Source organism: Salmo salar, chromosome ssa14 (assembly GCF_905237065.1).
Source record: "Salmo salar chromosome ssa14, Ssal_v3.1, whole genome shotgun sequence".
Taxonomy (NCBI): domain Eukaryota; kingdom Metazoa; phylum Chordata; class Actinopteri; order Salmoniformes; family Salmonidae; genus Salmo; species Salmo salar.
This window is the reverse complement of record NC_059455.1, coordinates 46,950,497-46,972,228: the sequence shown is the minus strand read 5'-3', so window position 1 is coordinate 46,972,228 and position 21,732 is coordinate 46,950,497. Positions and strand designations below refer to the sequence as shown.

Below are 21,732 nucleotides of genomic sequence, written 5' to 3'. Positions count from 1 at the left end.
CTGATATGTGTAAATGTCTTGACCAAACCCTGATATGTGTAAACGTCTTGACCAAACCCTGGTCTTCCACAGAAGTTATCTTCATTTTTAGTCAAGTATGACAATTGGGTAATTTTTCCACCACCACCACATTTACAGTATGTTTACGTAGTCTGATCACCAGAGATAATGTGTAATGCAGTCTGTTTCCTGAGAACTTTGTTCTGAGAATTTCTCCATAATCTCCAGTGTTCCCTTTCAATGGCTACCACGGTTGTGCTGAGTAATAAGTCCACCATCACAAGGAGTATGTAGGCATACATGTTTTTAATCAACGATCATTTTCACCATGAAAATCATATTTTATGCAACACAGGAAAATGATATAAGACATTTGTCTTGTTTATTCAGCAACTTCTTCTCTTGTTTATTCAGCAACTTCTTTTCCCTGTAAAAAAAAACAAAAAAAATGATAAATCTGTATTCATGAGCGTGTATACACTTGGAAAGAGTATAATGGATCCAGCATTTAAGGCTCAGTGCTCAGCCTTAATCTTATGTTTTTTTCCCTACATGAAATGTGCTTATTAGCAATCTTAAATACCTACATTTTAGTGAGTGTAAAAGATCAATATTGATTTCTGTGAAGACTGGATCATAGGTGGTGTTTATGTGGTCATATCTGAGCATTTGTCAGATGTAGGTTTAGTAGCAGCTCTGTACCTTTCCAGTGCTGCGGGATTTAGCTCTGAGCTTGTTGACTTGACTCTCAGCGATGTCAGCACGCTCCTCAGCCTCCTCCAGTTCATGCTGAACCTTCCGGAACTTAGACATGTGGCCGTTGGCTTGTTCCTCCTGTGTGAGGAACAGAGAGGGAGAGCACAACATCAGCATTCAAAGTTTGAAGCTTCAGGTAGCAATTTAATGTTATAATTTTTTTAAAGTATTTAACAGTTTTTTGTTATTTTTATGACAGATTTAAGATTGCAAAGTATGTAGGGAAATAGATGATTAAGCAGAGAAAGTGAGTGGTGGGACGGGGGATCAAACCACTCCCTCCAGGGGCGTAAAGTGCCTAACTCCCTTTGGATTTCGTCACATTTTATAGTCTTACAAATTAGGATTTAAATGGATTGAAATTAAATTTTTTGTCAATGATCTACATAAACTGCTCGGGAATGACAAACTGGATTCCAAAAAATCAAAAAATGATGTAAAATAGAACAATGTGTCTGTCTATGGTGATTGCATGGCTGAATGCTCGATTTTATACACCTGTCAGCAACGGGTGTGGCTTTAATATTTGACGGGGTGTCCACATACTTTTGCATGTGTATACATGTATACAGTATATATATAAGTACCCCCAGAGTCAATTTAAATATTTTTGGGTCAGTCTCTGAGAGCTTAACACACCTGGATCGTTAAATTTTAGCCCATTATTACTTTCAAAATTCTTCATGCACTGTCGATTTGGATGTTAATCACTGCTAGATAGACATATTTAAGTCTCACCATAGACTTTCAAGCAGATTTAAGTCAAAACTGTAACTCAGCCAATCAGGAACATTCCCTGTCTTCCTGGTAAGCAAATTTAATGTCGACTTGGCCTTGTGTTTTAGGTTATGGTCTTGCTGAAAGGTGAATTAATCTCCTAGTGTCTGGTGAAAAGCAGACTGAACCAAGTTTTTCCTCTATGATTTTGTCTTTGCCGAGCTCATGCTGTTTTTTTTGTTCTGAAAAACTCCCCAGTCCTTGCCAATGACAAGCATACCCATAACATGATGCAGCCATCACCATGCTTGAAAATACTATGCTTTTTTTGCAGTATTACTTTAGTGCCTTCGCAATGGGCAAAAAATGGCTGAATCAACGTTGTTTATACAACCCCAAAAAAAGTGATGACGTTGACTCAACATGGAAAACTGACTTGATTTGCAAAAAGTAATCAACGTAAGGGCTTTTTGTGTTTTTTTTCAACCAAGATTTTACCTTAATTCATAGAAGTGGTGACATTTGTTGTTGATTTCACGTTGAAATAACGGTTAGTTGACAGCTCAACCAAATATAAATCAAAACTATCCCAAGAAATGTCTGTGCCCTGTGGGTTGTTGCAAAAAGGATGCATGTTTTGGAATATTTTTATACTGGACAGGCTTCCTTTTCACTCTGTAATTTAGGTTAGTATTGAAGAGTAACTACAATGTTGCTGATCCATCCTCAGTTTTCTCCTATCACAGCCATTAAACTCTGATAAAATTGCTGATGGGTTTCCTTCCTCTCCGGCAACTCCGTTAGGAAGGACGTCTGTATCTTTGTAGTGACTGGGTATATTGATACAATATTGAACGGCTTATTAGTAACTTCACCATGCTCAAAGGGAAACTCAGCATTTACCAATCAGTGCCCTTCTTTGCGAGGCATTTGAAAAGCGTAAAATAAAATGTTGTAATGTAAACTAGGGAAGAAATATGTTTTTCAATGTATGCTTTCAGAGTATTTGACTAATTAAGGGTGCTCACCGCTTCCTCAGCCTGTCTCTTGTAGGCTTTCACTTTCATCTGCAGCTTATCTACCAGGTCCTGAAGTCTGCCAACGTTCTTCTTATCCTCCTCAGTCTGTGGGAGAATATCAAATAATCAATGCGCAGTAGTTTTATACACAAACCTGTCTGTGTTTGTGTCAACCCACTGGGCAACGGCATCAATTCAACATCTATTCCACGTTGGTTCAACATATTTTCATTGAAATGATGTGGAAACGATGTTGATTTAACCAGTGTTCCCAGTGGGAAGTGTTTGAAGAAGGCGCTTTCTCTTACCTGGTAAGTAAGCTCCTTGACTCTGCGCTCATACTTGCGGACTCCCTTGACTGCATCTGCACCTCTTCTCTGCTCAGCCTCCACCTCAGTCTCAAGCTCACGCACCTTGTGTGGAAGAAATTAATGTAGGCATTTGTTTGAAGGGGTGAAATCAGATTTAACAAACCTTTGTAAAACAGAGGTATATTGTTCTACTCATTCAAGGAGTCAAGATTGTTGCCTGTTCCTATGTGCTTCTACAATTTTAATTGAAGGAGTCTGTAATGATAACAGCTTTTCATTATCTAGGTGGGTTATTGAGAGAAAAAGTCATTACACAATGGTCCTGTGTGTATTATCAAATACATTTCCTGAAATCAGTCTTTCAATATACCCTAATCCATTGTGCTGTCAACTCACCCTGGACTCCAGTTTCTGGAGCTGCTTCTTGCCTCCCTTCATGGCCAGATTCTCAGCCTCATCCAGGCGGTGCTGCAGGTCCTTGACTGTAATCTCCAGGTTCTTCTTCATCCTCTCCAGGTGAGAGCTGGTGTCCTGCTCCTTCTTCAGCTCCTCAGCCATCATGGCCGCCTGGAATGGTAGTTTATTTAATTTATGCACCAATTGGCACCAATCATAACATCTCTCTGAGATCTTATTTGTTGTAAACCAGCCCAGCTACCATTGGCACTTGGTGACAAATCAAGTGGATGTATATCAATAGATCATAAAGACTCACGTCAGTGATGGCCTTCTTGGCCTTCTCCTCTGCGTTCCTGGCCTCCTGGACGATGTCGTCCACCTCTCCCTGCACCTGCACCAGGTCAGTCTCCAGCTTCTTCTTGGTGTTCAGAAGGCTGGTGTTCTGGAGGATGAAACAAGACCCTTTGTTTTAATCTCAAGAGAACTTACAAGTCACAAGGCAGACAAGGTATGCTTGGTTGAGTTTAATGAGAAATGGCTTAGAGCCGTACCTGGGAGTGCAGCAGTCCAACGCGCTCGCTGGCATCTACCAGCTCAGTCTCAGCCACTTTGCGGCCTCTCTCAGTCTGCTCCAGAGCAACTCTCAGCTCCTCAATTTCAGCCATCATCAGACCGTTCCTGCGCTCCACCATGGCTACCTGCTCCTTCATGTCCTCTGAGGCACGGACAGCGTCATCAAGGTGCAATTGGGCATCCTGAGGTTCAAAATGACATAGGTTCATTAGGACTTGTGGAAGTAGAGACGATAGGATTGGTGACAGAACTGTTCATTGGTAAGAATTTCCCCAATATCCCTACCTTTCTGCAGTATATTAGTCAACACTATTCAATTCCTCTGTTCTATTCTTTTCTACAGATTCACAAAAAAATCTCTCCACATGTTCAGATGTTTGAGCCTGAGGGCCTAGTCCCTTTACCTTGAGCAGTCCCTGGACGTTCCTCAGCTGTTTCTGGGCCTCAGCGGCCTGCCTGTTGGAGTGGCTCAGCTGGATCTCCATCTCGTTCAGGTCTCCCTCCATCTTCTTCTTCACCCTCAGGGCGTCATTCCTGCTCCTGACCTCAGAGTCCAGGGTGCTCTGCATGGAGTCAATCATCCTCTGGCTGTTCCTCTTGATCTGCTCCATCTCCTCGTCTTTCTCAGCGATCTTCCTGTCCACCTCACCCTTGATCTGGTTCAGCTCCAGCTGCACACGCAGAATCTTGGCTTCCTCGTGCTCCAGTGTTCCCTGGACAAGGAGAAGCAGTCGGGTAAATTGTGTTCAATACATTTAGTTGTGTATAACACAAGGAACTAAATATATATAACTATGATAAACACTAATACAAGGAGCATTGGAATGTAGCTGGCATTGGCTATTGTTACACTACTTTTCTCATCTAACAGCGGCAGTTTGTACCTCAGCCTCCTCCAGAGCAGTCTGGATCTCAGACTTCTCTGTCTCCACGGTCTTCTTGGCCTTCTCCAGCTCGTGGATGCTCTTGCCAGTCTCTCCGATCTGCTCAGTCAGGTCAGAGATCTCCTCTGCACACACAAGCAGTTTAGGCTTGGGAGATTTTCAGTGGATATCGCCAATGCACTGAAGTTGACATTGAGGGTGCGTTCGTAAATTCACTCTGGCTACCTACTCCGATTTCAGAGCACTCTCATCTGAGTGTGCCAGAGCACAGAATAATTCATACATTTATGAATGCTCAACACCCTCTGAATATGGTACTTGTCGGCAAAAAAAGCGTATTTAAATTGTTGCCAACAGCACAGATACAGTCACCAACGCTCTGGATAAGATGAAAACAGCCTAACCAGCTCTGTTAGGGCGAGTAAAATGGTCAGAGTGAGGTGTTCTCTCATTTGTGTCTGGAAGTAGCTAGCCAACATTAGCCAGTTAGCTTGGGTGCTTGACTGCTGTTGTGAGGTCAGAACGCTCGGATCAAACCTACTCGTCGGCCAGTGTCCAGTGTGTGCTCTGAACACTCCGAGAGCAAAACGCTATGAATTTACAAACGGACAATCTGACAACGCTCTGAATTTACGAACGCCCAGAGCGCACTCTGGCACTTCAGATGGAATTTACGAAAACACCTTCAATCATAATAATTAATTAATTAATCAGCACTTCATACAGTCTTGCAAATCTAATTGCCCCCACTTCCTTGGGCTGTTCAAAGGAATACCGATTACAAGTGAAGTTTTTTAAATGTTATACCGTTCTAAAATGGTGTAATAGAAATGTTGATGGTTACAGTTTCCTAAATGTTCAAAACCCGAGTCAAACATGAGCCAAGTAAAACTGCTGTCAAATGCTCACGTTGCAGGTTCTTGTTCTCTCTCTTCAGAGTCTCCAGATGATCCAGAGCCTCCTCGTAGGAGTTCTTCAACTTGAAGAGTTCAGTGCTCATAGAGCGAGCCTCCTTCTGAGCTCCTTCCAGCTCAGCCTGGCCCTCCTCATACTTCTGCTTCCATTCTGCCAGGACCTAGGGGAATCCATGAGATTTTCATTACAAGTAATTGATGAAGAGTTTTGAATCAGAAAAACGCTGCAATTATACTACAATTGGTAATATAGCAGATAGAAAATGTCAACCTAGCGTGAGGTTTATTTATTTTCACCTTGTCAAAGTTCCGCTGCTTCTTGTCTAGGTTGGCGGCCATTGCGTTGGCTCTCTCAACGTCAATCATGAGGTCCTCCACCTCTCCCTGCAGCCTCTGCTTGGTCTTCTCCAGGGAGGCGCACTTGGAGTTGGTTGCCTCAATGGTCTCCTCAGCGTCCTGTAGACGCTGGGCCAGCTTCTTCCTTTTGGATGACAGAAGGTGTAGAAATGTTACAATACATATGGACCCTCACCATCCACACCCTATATTTGAGTTTTTGCTGTTGGGTGTGACTTACTTGGCCTCCTCCAGCTCCTCTGTGCGCTGGATGGCATCAGTTTCATACTTAGTCCTCCACTGAGCCACCTCACTGTTCGCTTTGGACATGCCGCGTTGCAGCTCTGCCTTGGCCTCCTGCTCCTCTTCAAACTGCTCTCTCAGGAGGTCACAGTCATGGCGGGCAGACTGGACACCGTGGGCCAGGGGCGTTTTTAGCCTGTGAGAGAGAAAGACAAAGACAAAGAGATTTTAGAGAGATAGTAAAACAAATGACAGTAGAAGTCTCTGAGGGTGGCGTAGTCACCGTCTATATGAAGATATGGCTATAAACTCTGTGGTCGGTGGTATCCATTTTGTGTCCCTTACCTTGACCTCCTCCTCAATCTGCCTCTTCAGCTCCTCCACCTGCTGGGTGAATGCCTGTTTGCCTCTGGTCAGCTGAGACACCAGGGCTTCCTTCTCCTCCAGCTGGCGTCCAAACTCACCTGCAGGGATAAAGGGATATCTCGTTAATGGGGTCTCTGACCTCCTAAGATTGAAAATGTATTTTTAGGTATCGTAGGGCAATGTTATGTGGTGAATATTACGCTAGGAACTATTGTGGACTGGACTATCAGGATATAGCCCCCAATACATGTTATTGTGTTTTACTGAAGGAAAGCATCAGTTTGTTGTTCATTGTTGATGATGGTACCATTTTCTGTCAGGAGTCTGGCCCTCTGTCCGCTGATGTCGTTGACCTGGCGAACATTCTCATCATTCTTAGTCTTGAGCTCACTCAGCTGGTCCTCAAGAGTACGACACATCTTCTCCAGATTGCCCTGTTAGTGAAACATGTTCCATCATTACTTTATATATGGGACTCCTGTCAGCTGCAGTTCTCTGGAATGGTAATGTAGTTGACCCTCCTCAACACTGCTTGATCAAAACATCACTACTCACCTTAGCCTTGGCGACAGCCTCCATGTTGCTGGAGAGGTCATCAATCTCCATCTTGTACTCGCTCTTCTCCTTCTCTAGCTTCTGCTTGACACGCTGCAGGTTGTCGATCTGCTCCCCGAGCTCAGCCACACTGTCGGCCTGCTTCTTGCGCAGAGCGGCGGCTGTGGCCTCATGCTGCAAAGTGGACTCTTCAAGATCACGACGCAGCTTCTGGAACTCAGCCTCACGCTTCTTGTTCATATCAATCTGAGCAGAAGTGGCGCCTCCGGCCTCCTCCAGCCTCTCGCTGATCTCCTCAAGTTCCCTGGAGAGATCGGCCCTCTGCTTCTCAACCTTAGCCCTGGCAGCACGCTCAGCTTCAATTTCCTCCTCCAGCTCCTCAATACGGGCCTAGAACAGGAGACAGGAGCAGGAGGAATGAACACTACAATGCAGTTGAAACAATTGAATATGTTCATACTAAGCCAGTTCCAATAATATATTCAGTAGAAACTTGCCCATGCAGGAACCAAAACCACAATGATAAAAAGCACCATATTTACAATGGTACGAAGCAGCGGTAAGAAGCACCATCTTCCATCCTACTGAGCCATAATTGTTTTCAGGAAATGAAGGAACCGATTCAGGTGTTGGCTTTCCTGTACTGGAGCTTAGATCCTGTACTGTACCTGGAGTTCCTTGATCTTCTTCTGCAACTGAGCTCCCAGAGACTGTTCATCCTCAACCTTGCTGAGGAGCTGGCTGGTCTCAAACTCCTTTCTAAGAAACACAAACACGTAGATTGCAGAGTTTTGGTTCGATATTGTAAAGACAGAGTATCATACCATTCAGTTTCCTGTTAAGAATCACATGCAAATGGTCATTCATAATTAGAACAGTTAGTCAAGAACAACTATTATTTTGATCAATATGGCAGGTAATACTGTCGTAATTTGTTTGTGTTTACTTCTTGATTTTCTCATCAGCTTGCTGCTTGTCATTCTCCAGGTCCATTATGGACTCCTGGGCCAGTTTCAGATCTCCCTCCAGCTTTCTCTTGGCTCTTTCAAGGTCCATACGGAGCTTCTTCTCTTGCTCCAGAGAACCCTCAAGCTATAAGATATAAACACAATGTTCAAATCTTAACAACTTAAGGTAATATCATCTCATATACTATCATGGCCAAAATGTCAAACTCCTCTCACGTCGTCCACTTGCTGTTCCAGCTTGGTCTTGGCCTTGGTCAGAGTGTTGACTTTGTCCTCCTCTGCCTGCAGGTCGTCCAGTGTCTGCTGGTGGGCCTCTTGGAGGGCTTTCTTCTCCTTGGTCAGCTTGGCAACACTCTCATCCAAAGACGCCATCTCCTCTGTCAGGTTTTTAACCTGAAAACCACCACAACAAAATGAGTCTTTGGGCTCTTCACCATAAAGGAGAGATTTATCTTGATATATATTGCATTCATTTCATTTATATTAGAAATGTGTCAACAAGTACTGCACCATATTCAACACTAAATGGAAGTGTACACCATGCCAGTGTACTGAATGGAATTCATAAACGAGGGGGAAACATGCAATGAGTGTGGGGAATACTCCGCAACTGAAAATCAACTATTTTTCATTTTTCCTGCACCCACAACACGACTTGAATTCCATTTCTGTTAAGCTAGGTTTTGAGTTGATTATTGTTTGGTGGTTAGACTGTCTCTGGTAAAAACACAAGACCTTGTTTTCAGTGGCGTGCTTCTCCTTCTCCACTTTGGCTAGGGTGAGCTCCAGGTCATCAATGTCCTTCTTCAGCTCAGAGCACTCGTCTTCCAGCTTCCTCTTCTTGGCAGTCAACTCAGCATTCATCTCCTCCTCATCCTCCAGCCTCTCAGTCATCTCTTTGAGTTTGGCCTCCAGCTGGATCTTGCTCTTGATGAGCCCCTCGCACCTTTCCTCAGCATCGTTCAGACTTTCACCTTCCTGGTTTCAGAACAGGAGAATAAATTCAGAGGCCTCATTTTGTGTATCAAAATATAGACTTTATTTAGTCAGAGATCAGAGGAAATCAATATAAATTCATGAAATGTATTTTTAACATGGGCTATAAAAACGTGGGACTTAGCCACGAACTTCAGAGTGTGCGTGTGTGTGTTTGTGTGTGTGTAAATATGCCTTGATGAGGGTCGTTGGTCACTTACAGATGCGACTTGGAGAGCCAGGTCTGCCCTCTCCTGCACCAGGGACACTAACTTCTCCTCCAAATGCTTCTTAGCGGCCAGAGCCTTGGCCAGATCTGTCTTCATCTTCTCATAGTTCTCCTTCATGTTGGCCAGCTCCTTCTCAGTCTCAGCGCTTTGCAGCAGGGGCTTGATCTTGAAGTACAACTTCATCCATGGCCAGGTTTTCACATTCATGAATGAACGGATGTTGTACTGGATGGAGAAGATGGACTCTCTGGTCAACAGAAAGGATAGAGTAGCATGGTGAGTGACATGCTTAATAAAGCTACATTCTGGGAGTCAAAGAATACCACAACAGAGCCTTGTGACACTTTTGGTATACAGTTGAGGAATTGGGCTAGAGAAATGTAACCAGGCATGATAATGGATGAGGCTTTTCACTTTAAAATGTACACCAAACAAAACCATTGATTTCAAAGTTTAACAAACCAAACAACTCTATACACAAGGACAAATTTGACAAAAACACATTCACAGGAAGAACTGCAAGTTAACATAATGAAATGAAAGGAGATTTTACTGTAATTCTATTAACAAACTTTGCAAAGACAAAGTTTTTCTAGTAAATGTTCATTTTTTATTTTCTGTCTAAATTGAAATGTAACCTCTGTTAAATTCATAGACAGTGCTCTCAGTGACAAGACTGACAAGCTCATTAAGCATTTTGTATACTTAAAACCTGTTTGGGATAGGGGGCAGTATTTTCACGCGCCAAATAAATGGACATGTTGGAGATATAACGACGGAATTTATCGAACAAAAGGACCATTTATGATGTTTATGGGACATATTGGAGTGCCAACAGAAGAAGATCTTCAAAGGTAAGGCATGAATTATATCATTATTTCTGAGTTTTGTGTCGCGCCTGGCGGGTTGAATTCTGATTGTCATAATTCAATTGATGGGGTGCTGTCCTCAGATAATAGCATGGTTTGCTGTCGTCGTAAAGCCTTTTTTAAATCTGACACGGTGGCTAGATTAACAAGAAGTTAAGCTTTAATTTGGTGAATTGCACTTCTGAATGTATGAAAGTTAAATATTTCTAATGATTTATTTTGCATTTCGCACTCTGCCATTTCACAGGATGTTGTCGAAAGGTTCCGCTGGCGGAACCACTAGCCATAATTAAGAAATTAATATGTTAATATCCCAAATTTAAATGGCCTATTGAACAGCTTGCCAATTCCCAAACTACTGCGTTAGTAGAGCAATAAAATACGTACTTTCTCATTCTGATCAACTCACATCATATACAGTATATAATCATAATGAATTACATACAGGTGGTTCACAGAACGCTTTGCCAAGATATATACTATTTCTCACCTCCTCTCCATCATCTTGGTGAACTCTCTCCTCATGAGGAATCCACGGCTGAGAGCCTGGACCATGCCGACCAGAGCTGCTAGCTTCTCATCTCTCATCTCCTCCAGGACACCCAGCAGACCGGCTTTGAAGAACACCTGAAACAAGTAAACATTGTCAATGGAACCACAGTCAGATGGTGACAGATATAAATGGTTGACTGAAAAGAGGGGAAAACCACCACTAGACTGATTTGAACAACATAAACATTGCAATTCTTACAAACAAACCATGGGATAGGTTGTTTATAAGATGTTAGTTATTGTACAGTTGTAGATTAATAATGTATACTGATATAACTGCAGCCATACCACTAACACAATGCATATGATAATGAGTTGAGTTTCTCTGTTCTATACTTGTGATGTTTGAATTAGATTTTTTTTTAAAGGTACAATGTTTTTCCACCTTTTCAATTAGTTAAATGAAGAAGAAAGAACAATATCATAGATATACCAACTGGAAAAATGATGAATGGTTAGGGTTTATATTATCATTGAAGTTGTGATTTGTTGTCAGCCATGGCTGGGTTGTATTTGACTGACCTTGGTGTGTCCAAACTTATAATCCTCGTGATTTACATCAATGGACCCAAGTAGCTTCTCAGAAGCCTTCTTGTTGTCCATGAACTGGCCCTCTGGGATGACACTGGCATTCAGTACTTTATACCTGAATGAGGAAACATTTTTAACATGTGTCAAGTTGTAACAGGTTGGTGAAATTATGTGAAAGGTAAGCCTATTCTGATGCTGGGAAAACCCTTGGAGCAGGTATGTCTTTGTGTGTGTGTGTGTGTGTGTGTGTGTGTGTGTGTGTGTGTGTGTGTGTGTGTGTGTGTGTGTGTGTGTGTGTGTGTGTGTGTGTGTGTGTGTGTGTGTGTGTGTGTGTGTGTGTGTGTGTGTGTGTGTGTGTGTGTGTACCTCTGCTTGAAGTCAGCATAGATGATTCTGCTGGGGAAGCCCTTTCTGCAGATCCTGATACCCTCCAGAACACCATTACACCTGAGCTGGTGGATAACCAGGAAGTTCTCCATCAGACCTGGTAAAACAAATCAAGTTTTCTTTAATATTCATAAACTGGTTAAAGATTCAGATGGTTAAGGTTAGTGATACTGTACTGATAAGATGCCCTATTTAAGTCAATAAACACCTGGAGTCTTTGACTCGTTGGGGATCAGGCAGCGCACAAAGTGAGGATGAGTGCTCCTCAAGTTGGTCATCAGCTTGTGTAAGTTCTCCTGAAAGAGGGATACAAACCATTTTCTCAGAAAATAATTTATCATCATCAAGGCTCCTTTTGAAGGACTGAATATACACATTTCAAAAGCTCACCCTGAACTGGGAGGACACAGTCTGCATGGAACCACCCTTCTTCTTGCCTCCTTTCTTGGCTTTATCTGTTAAAATGAGGGGAAAAGTAAGAGTTAGCTAGAAAAGTACATTTCCTAGAGCGGGCAGAATAAATAGAAGAATAATAAGATGTAAGATATCGATAGTGGTGTTGTCTTCAGCAAGCACACTAATTATAAACCAGATCATGTCAGGATATCTTCACACTTATCCTAATGCAAATGGTGCCGATGAGATCGTGTAAATTAACACATATTGTAGGAGAAAATTAACCCAGTGAATAACCCTGAGAAATTGTGAAACGTTCAAAGACGAATACAATTTAATTTGTCACATGCTTCGTAAACAACAGTTGTAAACCAACAGTGAAATGCTGACTCACGGGTCCTTCCCAACAACATTAAGAGAAAAATATAGAAAAAAATAATAACATGTGGAAAAAATACACAATGAGTAACAATAACTTGGCTATATACACAAGGTACCAGTACGAGTCGATGTGCAGGGGTACCAGGTCATTGAGGTAGATATGTGATGCTAGATACGTGATGCTAGTCTTACCCTCAGGTGGGGCAGCAGGGTACAGGGTAGCCATCAGTTTGACTGAGGCTTTCCCGTACATCAGAATAACTGATTCGTTCAGGGGGTCCTTGTTCTTATCCAGCCAGCCAGTGATGTTGTAGTCCACAGTGCCGGCGTAGTGTACGAGAGAGAAGTGGGCCTCTGGCTTGCCTTTGGCAGGCTTGGGCTTCTCAAACGCCTTGGTTTTGCCAAGATGCTGGTCGTTCAACTTGTTCTTGAAGGTAGTGTCTGAAGCCTTGGGGAACATGCACTCCTCTTCAAGGATGGAGAAGATGCCCAATGGCTTTACGAAAAGAGATTTAAGAGACATTTATTCCTTTAGTAAACATGCTATTTTAGGATTCTATTCCTTTAGTCACATAATAGGAGACATATTGACTTCTCAATGTTCAGAAACGTTGTACCACCGTGATAATATATCACACATCACTCGCTATGAGCTTTGCTGTTGTGGTCCAGTATAATCCTCAAAGACAGCTTACCTTCTCAATAAGCTCAATGCAGGCAGCCAAGTCCATGCCAAAGTCAATGAATTCCCAGACGATTCCCTCCTTCTTGTACTCCTCTTGTTCCAGGACGAACATGGTGTGGTTGAAAAACTGTTGCAGCTTCTCATTGGTGAAGTTGATGCACAGCTGCTCCATGCTGTTGTACTGTGGAAGGAATTTCAAAAGGGATATTTTCATCATACAAGGCTGTAATCCCTTTCAATCACAACTAACTGTCTTGTTCTGGTCTCATACTCACATCAAAGATCTCAAACCCGGCAATGTCCAGCACACCGATATAGAACTGCCTTGGATTCTTGGTGTCCAACATCTCGTTGATACGGATGACCATCCACAAGAACATCCTCTCATAGATGGACTTGGCCAGAGCCATGACTGCATTATAAACCTGCAATGATAATACCTCATATTAATACATGAGATATTGACCATGTCTAGTGATGAGGTGATAAGCGTTTGGAAAAACAACATTAGACCTACTATTGAAAAAAAGGCAATGTTCTCATCCCCAAAAGAATTCAGGTGCTCAGAAAATGGTAGATGCTGTGTTTCACCTTACCTGAGCCACAGTCTGTCCCTTGGTCACATACTCGTTGCCAACCTTCACTCTGGGATAGCACAGACATTTCAGCAACTCAGCTGAGTTCAGGCCCAACAGGTAGCCTATTTTATCAGCCACTGGAGAGAGAACCAACATCAACATACTCAGGCACTCAAGATCGCTTGTTTCTGATGTTACACTGACAAAAAAGTTTGTCCAACTCTTTTTAGTGGGATAGGTTTTGATTTTCATCCTCATCCCTTGTTTCAAATCATTTGTGGAGGTTGGAATTTGGTCTCCATAATGTATCTCCTACCTGACTTTCATGTGGTAATGTCTGTCTTACCGTTTCTATTTCTATGTTTGGGAATGGGTCTAATGCTTTCCATATTGTATATCTATGAGTGGGACTCACCCTCTGTGCCGTCTGGCTCGGCCTGTTCCTCACGCTGCTTCTGCTTGAATTTCAAGTTGCCATGGTGCGTTACAGCTCCTGTCAGCTTGTAGATGGCCATCTTCTCATCATTAGTGAAGCCCAGGATTGTAATGGCATCCTGGAATTAGAGAGGAAGTACAACAGTGATGAAGTCAACAGTAGTTTGCTCAGTTACAGTACACTACAGTTCTGTGCTCACTCCAGAACAAACGGGATGGAGAGAATTAACTGGCTTCTCTGTTCCACATGATTACTTTTGGCCAACACTATTGTGTGGCAGCACAAAATCAGTTTTACACAGTTCCACAGGACATTAAGTGGCACTCTCTTGTGGATGTCTTACATGTACCTAAAGGTGAAGTGTGGAGGCATGACGAGTGCCTTGAGACACATGTCTAACTAACTCAAAGGTGCCCATCTGTCACCGAGTTGGAATTGCACTATGTTCCTACCCGTTCCATGTCTAGAGTTTGGCTAACCCTTTGTATAACTCACGTCTGTGGCATCCAGCTCTTCCTTGTCGTTGATGCTGGGCACAGTGATATGACCCTGGCTGATCATGGGGAAGTCGTAGGGGTTTGTGGTGAGGAGCGTCATTTCTGTGGACAACGGAAAACGGCTTCTCAGTTACATCTCGTAGAATTCCAATGTCCTACCTTTACGGTATCTCTCCCTCCTTTACTCAGTAGATGGACTCAAGGATAAACTCAGCAAAAAAATAAATGTCCCTTTTTCAGGACCCTGTCTTTCAAAGATAATTCGTAAAAATCCAAATCACTTCACATATCTTCATTGTAAAGGGTTTAAACACTGTTTCCCATGCTTGTTCAATGAACCATAAACAATTAATGAACATGCACTGTGGAACGGTCGTTGAGACACTAACAGCTTACAGACGGTAGGCAATTAAGGTCGCAGTTATGAAAGTTTAGGACACTAATGAGGCCTTTCTACTGACTCTGAAATACACCAAAAGAAAGATGCCCAGGGTCCCTGCTCATCTGCATGAATGTGCCTTAGGCATGCTGCAAGGAGGCATGAGAACTGCAGATGTGGCCAGGGCAATAATTTGCAATGTCCGTACTGTGAGACGCCTAAGACAGCGCTACAGGGAGACAGGACGGACAGCTGATTGTCATCGCAGTGGCAGACCATGTGTAACAACACCTGCACAGGATCGGTACTTCCGAACAGCACACCTGCGGGACAGGTACAGGATGTCAACAACAACTGCCCGAGTTACACCAAGAACGCAAAAGCCCTCCATCAGTGCTCAGACTGTCCACAATAGGCTGATAGAGGCTGGACTGAGGGCTTGTAGGCTTGTTGTAAGGCAGGTCCTCACCAGACATCACCGGCAACAACGTCGCCTATGGGCACAAACCCACCGTCGCTGGACCAGACAGGACTGGCAAAAAGTGCTCTTCACTGCAGAGTCGTGGTTTTGTCTCACCATGGGTGATGGTCGGATTCGCGTTTATCATCGAAGGAATGAGCGTTACACCGAAGCCTGTACTCTGGAGCGGGACCGATTTGGAGGTGGAGGGTCCGTCATGGTCTGGGGTGGTGTGTCACAGCATCATCGGACTGAGCTTGTTGTCATTGCAGGCAATCTCAACGCTGTGCGTTACAGGGAAGACATCCTCCTCCCTTATGTGGTACCCTTCCTGCAGGCTCATCCTGACATGACCCTCCAGCATGACAATGCCACCAACCATACTGCTCGTTCTGTGCGTGATTTCCTGCAAGACAGGAATGTCAGTGTTCTGCCATGGCCAGCGAAGAGCCCGGATCTCAATCCCATTGAGCACGTCTGGGACCTGTTGGATCGGAGGTTGAGGGCTATGGCTATTCCCCCCAGAAATATCCGGGAACATGCAGGTGCCTTGGTGGAAGAGTGGGGTAACATCTCACAGCATGAACTGGCAAATCTGGTGCAGTCCATGAGGAGGAGATGCACTGCAGTACTTAATGCAGCTGGTGGCCACACCAGATACTGACTGTTACTTTTGATTTTGATCCCCCTTTGTTCAGGGACACATTATTCCATTTCTGTTAGTCACATATCTCTGGATCTTGTTCAGTTTATGTCTCAGTTGTTGAATCTTGTTATGTTCATACAAATATTTACACATAATAAACGCAGTTGACAGTGAGAGGACGTTTCTTTTTTTTGCTGAGTTTATATACAGTATATAATAAATAGCTTCAAAAGACTGGACTGAGGCTCCTAGAGTAGTGCATCACAGCGCATTACTTGATAGGTCTTTCCCATGAAAGATCTATAAAGACCAGACCCATGTCTAGATGTCTTGTTATCTTGGATGAACTCATTGTAATTGTATTAATAGATGGACTAGGATTTTTTTTTTTTTTAATAAGTTCCACAGATGGAGGTGTGAATAATTTCACATCAACCTCTACTTTTCCTTACCAACTAGTTCAGGTTTGTGGCCTGTCATCAACTGGTAGAAGATGTGGTAGCCTCTCTCATCGGGCAGCTGGAAGGCCACTCTGGACTTCTCCAGCAGGTCTGAGAGACAACGAGAGAGACAGAGTGCGAGAGAGAGAAAGAGAGAGAGAGAGAGAGAGAGAGAGAGCGAACGAGAACATTACATGTGATGATATGATCTCCTAAAATATTCTGTGTAAATTAAGGAAAGCATTGAGAAATAATCAAAACCAACTCACAGGTCTCAATATCAGCTTTAGCCAGTTTGCCTGCTTGGAAGTGAATCCTGATGAATTTACCCTGAGGTAGAGCATGGGGGTTAGAAATATGTCTACAAAACAATTCAAACATTTTACTTTGATAGAACCCCTCGAAATGTTAGTTTGTTGGAATGTTTTTTTTCCCCAATATAATGTCACTTCCACATTATGCCCTTCATACTTACAAAGCGAGACGAGTTGTCGTTCCTCACTGTCTTGGCATTACCATAAGACTCCAGCAGAGGGTTAGCTGCAATGATCTGATCCTCAAGAGACCCCTGATTGAGAAAAACACAAGTTGCTAAGAAACTGATAAACCCTTTCTTGAAAAAGGATTCACTACTGGAAAAAAAATCACAGCCCACCAAACTGAAATACGTTAAAACGGCAAAACCTACCTGCATTTTGCTGGGGTCTGCTTCCTTCTTGCTACCAGATACTGCAATGGTAGCAAAGTACTGGATGACACGCTTGGTGTTGACAGTCTTTCCTGCACCGGATTCTCCACTGGTTAATATGACAGAGAAAGAGGGGTTTTAGTCACAGATTGTGTCAGATTGGCTTTCACTAAGAAATAGCATTTAAAAATACACTTTTGACCTGTTATCTAACAGAAGTAAATAATTAACAAATATTCCCACTCATTGATGTATTATTGCACATAGTCTAATCCAAAATAATCCCAAATACATTAAAGCAGATGTTGTTGTTTTTTCTGAGGAGGGGGGGGGGGGCGGAACATAATTGCAAATAATTTGTACACTGCAAATTGACCGCAAGAAGCCTAAACAGATTTAACAAAAACATAATAATTTCAAACCTTGATTACGTTGGGATATGATCACATATGTCTCTCTATTTATGTGTGGGAATACTTTGAGATCAGATTTCCTAAATTATAATCACTTGGACCTGATTTCCATTTAATCATTTACAACACATTAGGAACACTTGCTCTTTCCATGACATAGACTGACCAGGTGAATCCAGGTGAAAGCTGTGATCCCTTATTAATGTCACCTGTTAAATCCATTTCAATCAGTGTAGATGAAGGAGAGGAGACAGGTTAAAGAAGGATTTTTAAGCCTTGAGACAATTGAGACATGGACTATGTATGTGTGCTATTCAGAAGGTGAATGGGAAAGACAAAAGATTTAAGTGCCTTTGAACGGGGTATGGTGGTAGGTGCCAGGCGCACCAGTTTGAGTGTGTTAACTACAATGACTATAATCCATTGTGCGGCTACACAGAGAGGGAGAGAAGAGACAGTAGACGTGCGATGGAGAGGGATAGAGAGATGTTGCTTCACCAGGTATCTCTACCTGAAAATGTATGATCTAGGTGGTTGGTATTCAGCAGTCATAAAAGTATGCCTTATTTACTTTATGATAATGACTTGGAATGAAATAATAAAGTCATCAAATAAAACAAATGTAATGTATACAACTTACATATATAATTAAAGTAATGTGACTAAATGATGGTTAATTAAGCAATAAGGCCAGAGGGGGTATGGTATAATGCATTCAGTTGTGCAACTGACTAGGTATCGCCTTTCCCAAGTTGTTAAAAAAAAAGGAAAGACATTTTGGTTAATCACTCAGCATAAACAACTTACGTAATCAGGATGGACTGGTTCTCCTTATCTGGAACCAAAAAACATCATGTTTATTATTCTCAAGCAACATTATGGGTATATCATGAATTTCATTTTGGAACATTTTCTATTCAAGGCTTATGAAATCAGATATTCCAGGCAAAATGTTTAAACCTACATGAGAAAACAGTAGATTCCCTCCACCCATCCACCCATCCATCCATCCATCCATCCATCCATCCATCCATCCATCCATCCATCCATCCATCCATCCATCCATCCATCCATCCATCCATCCATGAGATCTCGTACCAATCATCATGAACTGAAAAGCGTTGTCAGAGACGGAGAAGATATGGGGTGGAGCCTCCATCCTCTTCTTCCCTCTGTAGGCGTTGACAACCTCTTCGTCGTACACGGGGAGCCACTTGTAGGGGTTCACCGTGGCACAGAAGAGCCCAGAGTAGGTCTGGATGAAAGGGATTCAATAAAATTGGATAAATGTACTTGTTTTTTTTTGTTGGTCTACTGCAGTGGTATGTTTTGGTTTATACGGTTCATTTATGTGTAGTACTGGAAGTGTGTATTTCTTATGTTCATTTATTGTATGTGTAGTACTGGAAGTGTGTATTTCTTATGTTGATGTATGTGTGTGTATGTTTATGCAGGTTCTTACATAAATCATCCATGCTGCATAACGCTCTTTGAGGTTATACAACACCGAGGCTTCATTCAGGTAGGTCATCATGGCCATGTCCTCAATCTTGTCGTACTTAGGGGGGTTCATCTGATAGATGTCTGCTTCTTTGAACTCTTTTCCTTCCTGAAACAGTCAGAATTCTACATTACACACAGATCAAACTGGACATGACTGAATGCATTTTGCTCATTATTTAAATCTTTAAAAAAAGATGCATTCCCCCATTTGAATCCAACTACTCTGTTATTTAACACCCATTGACACATAAATGGTTATTCTTGACTAATCAATGACAATAATTCCATGCCATTGTTAAAGGTTATATTCTCCTTACAAAAAACAAAGAAATACTTCTTAATCTATCTCTTGTTACTGATTTCATATTGCCTATAGGCATTTTTTTTTCATTCATTTTGTTGATTTTTCAAGAAAGAGTAATTGCACAAACTTGAACTTGAATACTTTTCAGATCAGGCTTACCTCCTTACTGCCATCAGGTTTCGTGACTGTCACAGTACACTTTCCATCGGCCCTGGCAGTGACCAAACCCTTTAGGTACAGCTCCACCTTGTCTGTCACATAGCAGGCGTTCTTTGAATCAAAAGGCATGGCTTGTGCCTCCATCCTCTCCCTCTCAGGCTTACGAAGGTACAAGGCAGCCTTGCCGTAGATTTGCATCTCCGCGTCCGTACTCATGGTGACGGATTACTAGGAAAGAAATGAAACAAGAAACTAGAGTGACTCTGTGGTGCTTCCTCCACAGTCAACAGAGTTAGATAAGCGGTATCTCTCACAGAATATTTCCATCATTTTTATATGAAGACTCAAACAATGTCTCACCTTCGTTTTCCCCTCCTACAGATTGATTTGTACTCCTTGGAGGACCCTGTGAAACATTAGAATGTTGTGAATTCTAAAGCCTTATCATTTAGCCCCCGAAAGGCTAGAAAACAATTTGAATGGCATCTTTCAACCCAAATCATTACAACCATGTCCAATTCAACTACAGGTGCAACTGGTTACTTTCATTTTCCTAGTGGCAACTTACGTTACTAGACATTCTGTCAAGAATTCAAAATACCCCTGAAAACCCAGTTACATTCTAGAACACCCCCTCAATTTACAAACAAGTGCAGGAGCACCACTTTTGACTGTGAATTAAAGTGACAGATTATAAGTATAACACCTTTAATGTAAAAATAATAATAATAAAAATAGCTTTAATCAATGCCACTTGACTGCATATTGTAAAATCTTAAAAGAGACTTATAAGAGAAAATGCAGAACTCAATTCAAACGTTGCATTTAGCTACTACCTCAGATGCTGAGTGAATGTAAAAATCTAAGGATGTGGAGAGAGTCTTACCACAGAGGAAGAAGGAGCTGACTTATGAATGCTGGGTTCTCAGCCTCCTTATATCTGGTTGAAAGTGCAAACCAAGCAAAAGTTAAATATGGACCACCCTGGTGAAGGAAATGTATTGGATGAGAGACCGATGTATTTCTGTGTCTCACTAGCCCCACCCACTTCAGGGAGCATCCCACACACTCCCATTACATGACTTTGTAATATAATATTTGTCTCTGAATGGAATTTCACAGAATATACGTAAATGAGATGTAATTTAATAATTAGGACAACATAATTTGTTTATTTATCAAATTGATTAAAATATTACAACCAAGGCCCCTCAAGTACTGTAATGGAGTCAGTCCATGTTTCCCCAATATCACTAAAATAGTTTTCATAAAATCTAATCTGAGAATATTTAGTAAAAGTTTTGTGATATTATTCCTTATGAACAACTTTATATTTTCAATTTTTTGTTTGAGTCATTTTGTATTTGGCTTTCAATAATCGCTCATTAAACTGTTGAATCAAATGTGTATTTATTCATCTAGAATATGATATTTTGAAGACGCTATAGGCACTATTATTTGTCTCACATTTCAGTTGTCTAAAACGGTCCAGCAGGATTATAGCTACTTGGGGTTAGCTTTAGGGTCATAATTCTTATGGCCAGCACAGTATTTCAATGTTCGGTATAGCACTTTCAAATACCACATTGTAATAATAATACATTTATAATTAATTAGTAAATCGTTTTTCCATCATTTATTTATCATTAATCTCACATTTGTAAATGTTAGCAAGCCTCTTATTTAATACTGATGAATAATATAAATCATAAGGGCCCTCCCTATACATTGGTTTATAAGGACCAAAACATGAAGTGCTTTCATTTCTAAACAGTAAAACAGATATGTGTCACATTCTCTACTGTCGCCTAATGTGAAACATTCTATTTAAAATCTAAAATGCTGGAGTATAGAAGGCAAATATAAATATGTAGCTTTACTGTCCAAATACGTATGGAGGGGGATTGAATAATAAAACTGACCTTAGATCAGTGTCAGAGGAATATGTACCCCTTGACATACCCAACTAGAAAACTGTTTATTTGGCCACAAAGACCACAACTGACTTTACAGCCGTGGGTCTTCTCACAATGTACTGAGCACTGTACTGAGATCAGTGCTGAGGTCATTGCAAATCCTTTCAAAGTCAATTCAGGAAGTGAACTTTAATTTTTTCATTAAAAAAAATCATTGTGCACAGTTTACTTCCTAATGAACTGATTTGTATTTCTTCCACTACAGC

General features: G+C 41.8%; 1 pseudogene; it reads right to left on the bottom strand.

Annotated features, from left to right (window-relative positions):
- Positions 1–287: 287 nt before the first annotated feature.
- LOC106593049 (myosin heavy chain, fast skeletal muscle-like) lies at positions 288–19,956 on the bottom strand (annotated as a pseudogene).
- Between the last annotated feature and the right edge of the window lie 1,776 nt (positions 19,957–21,732).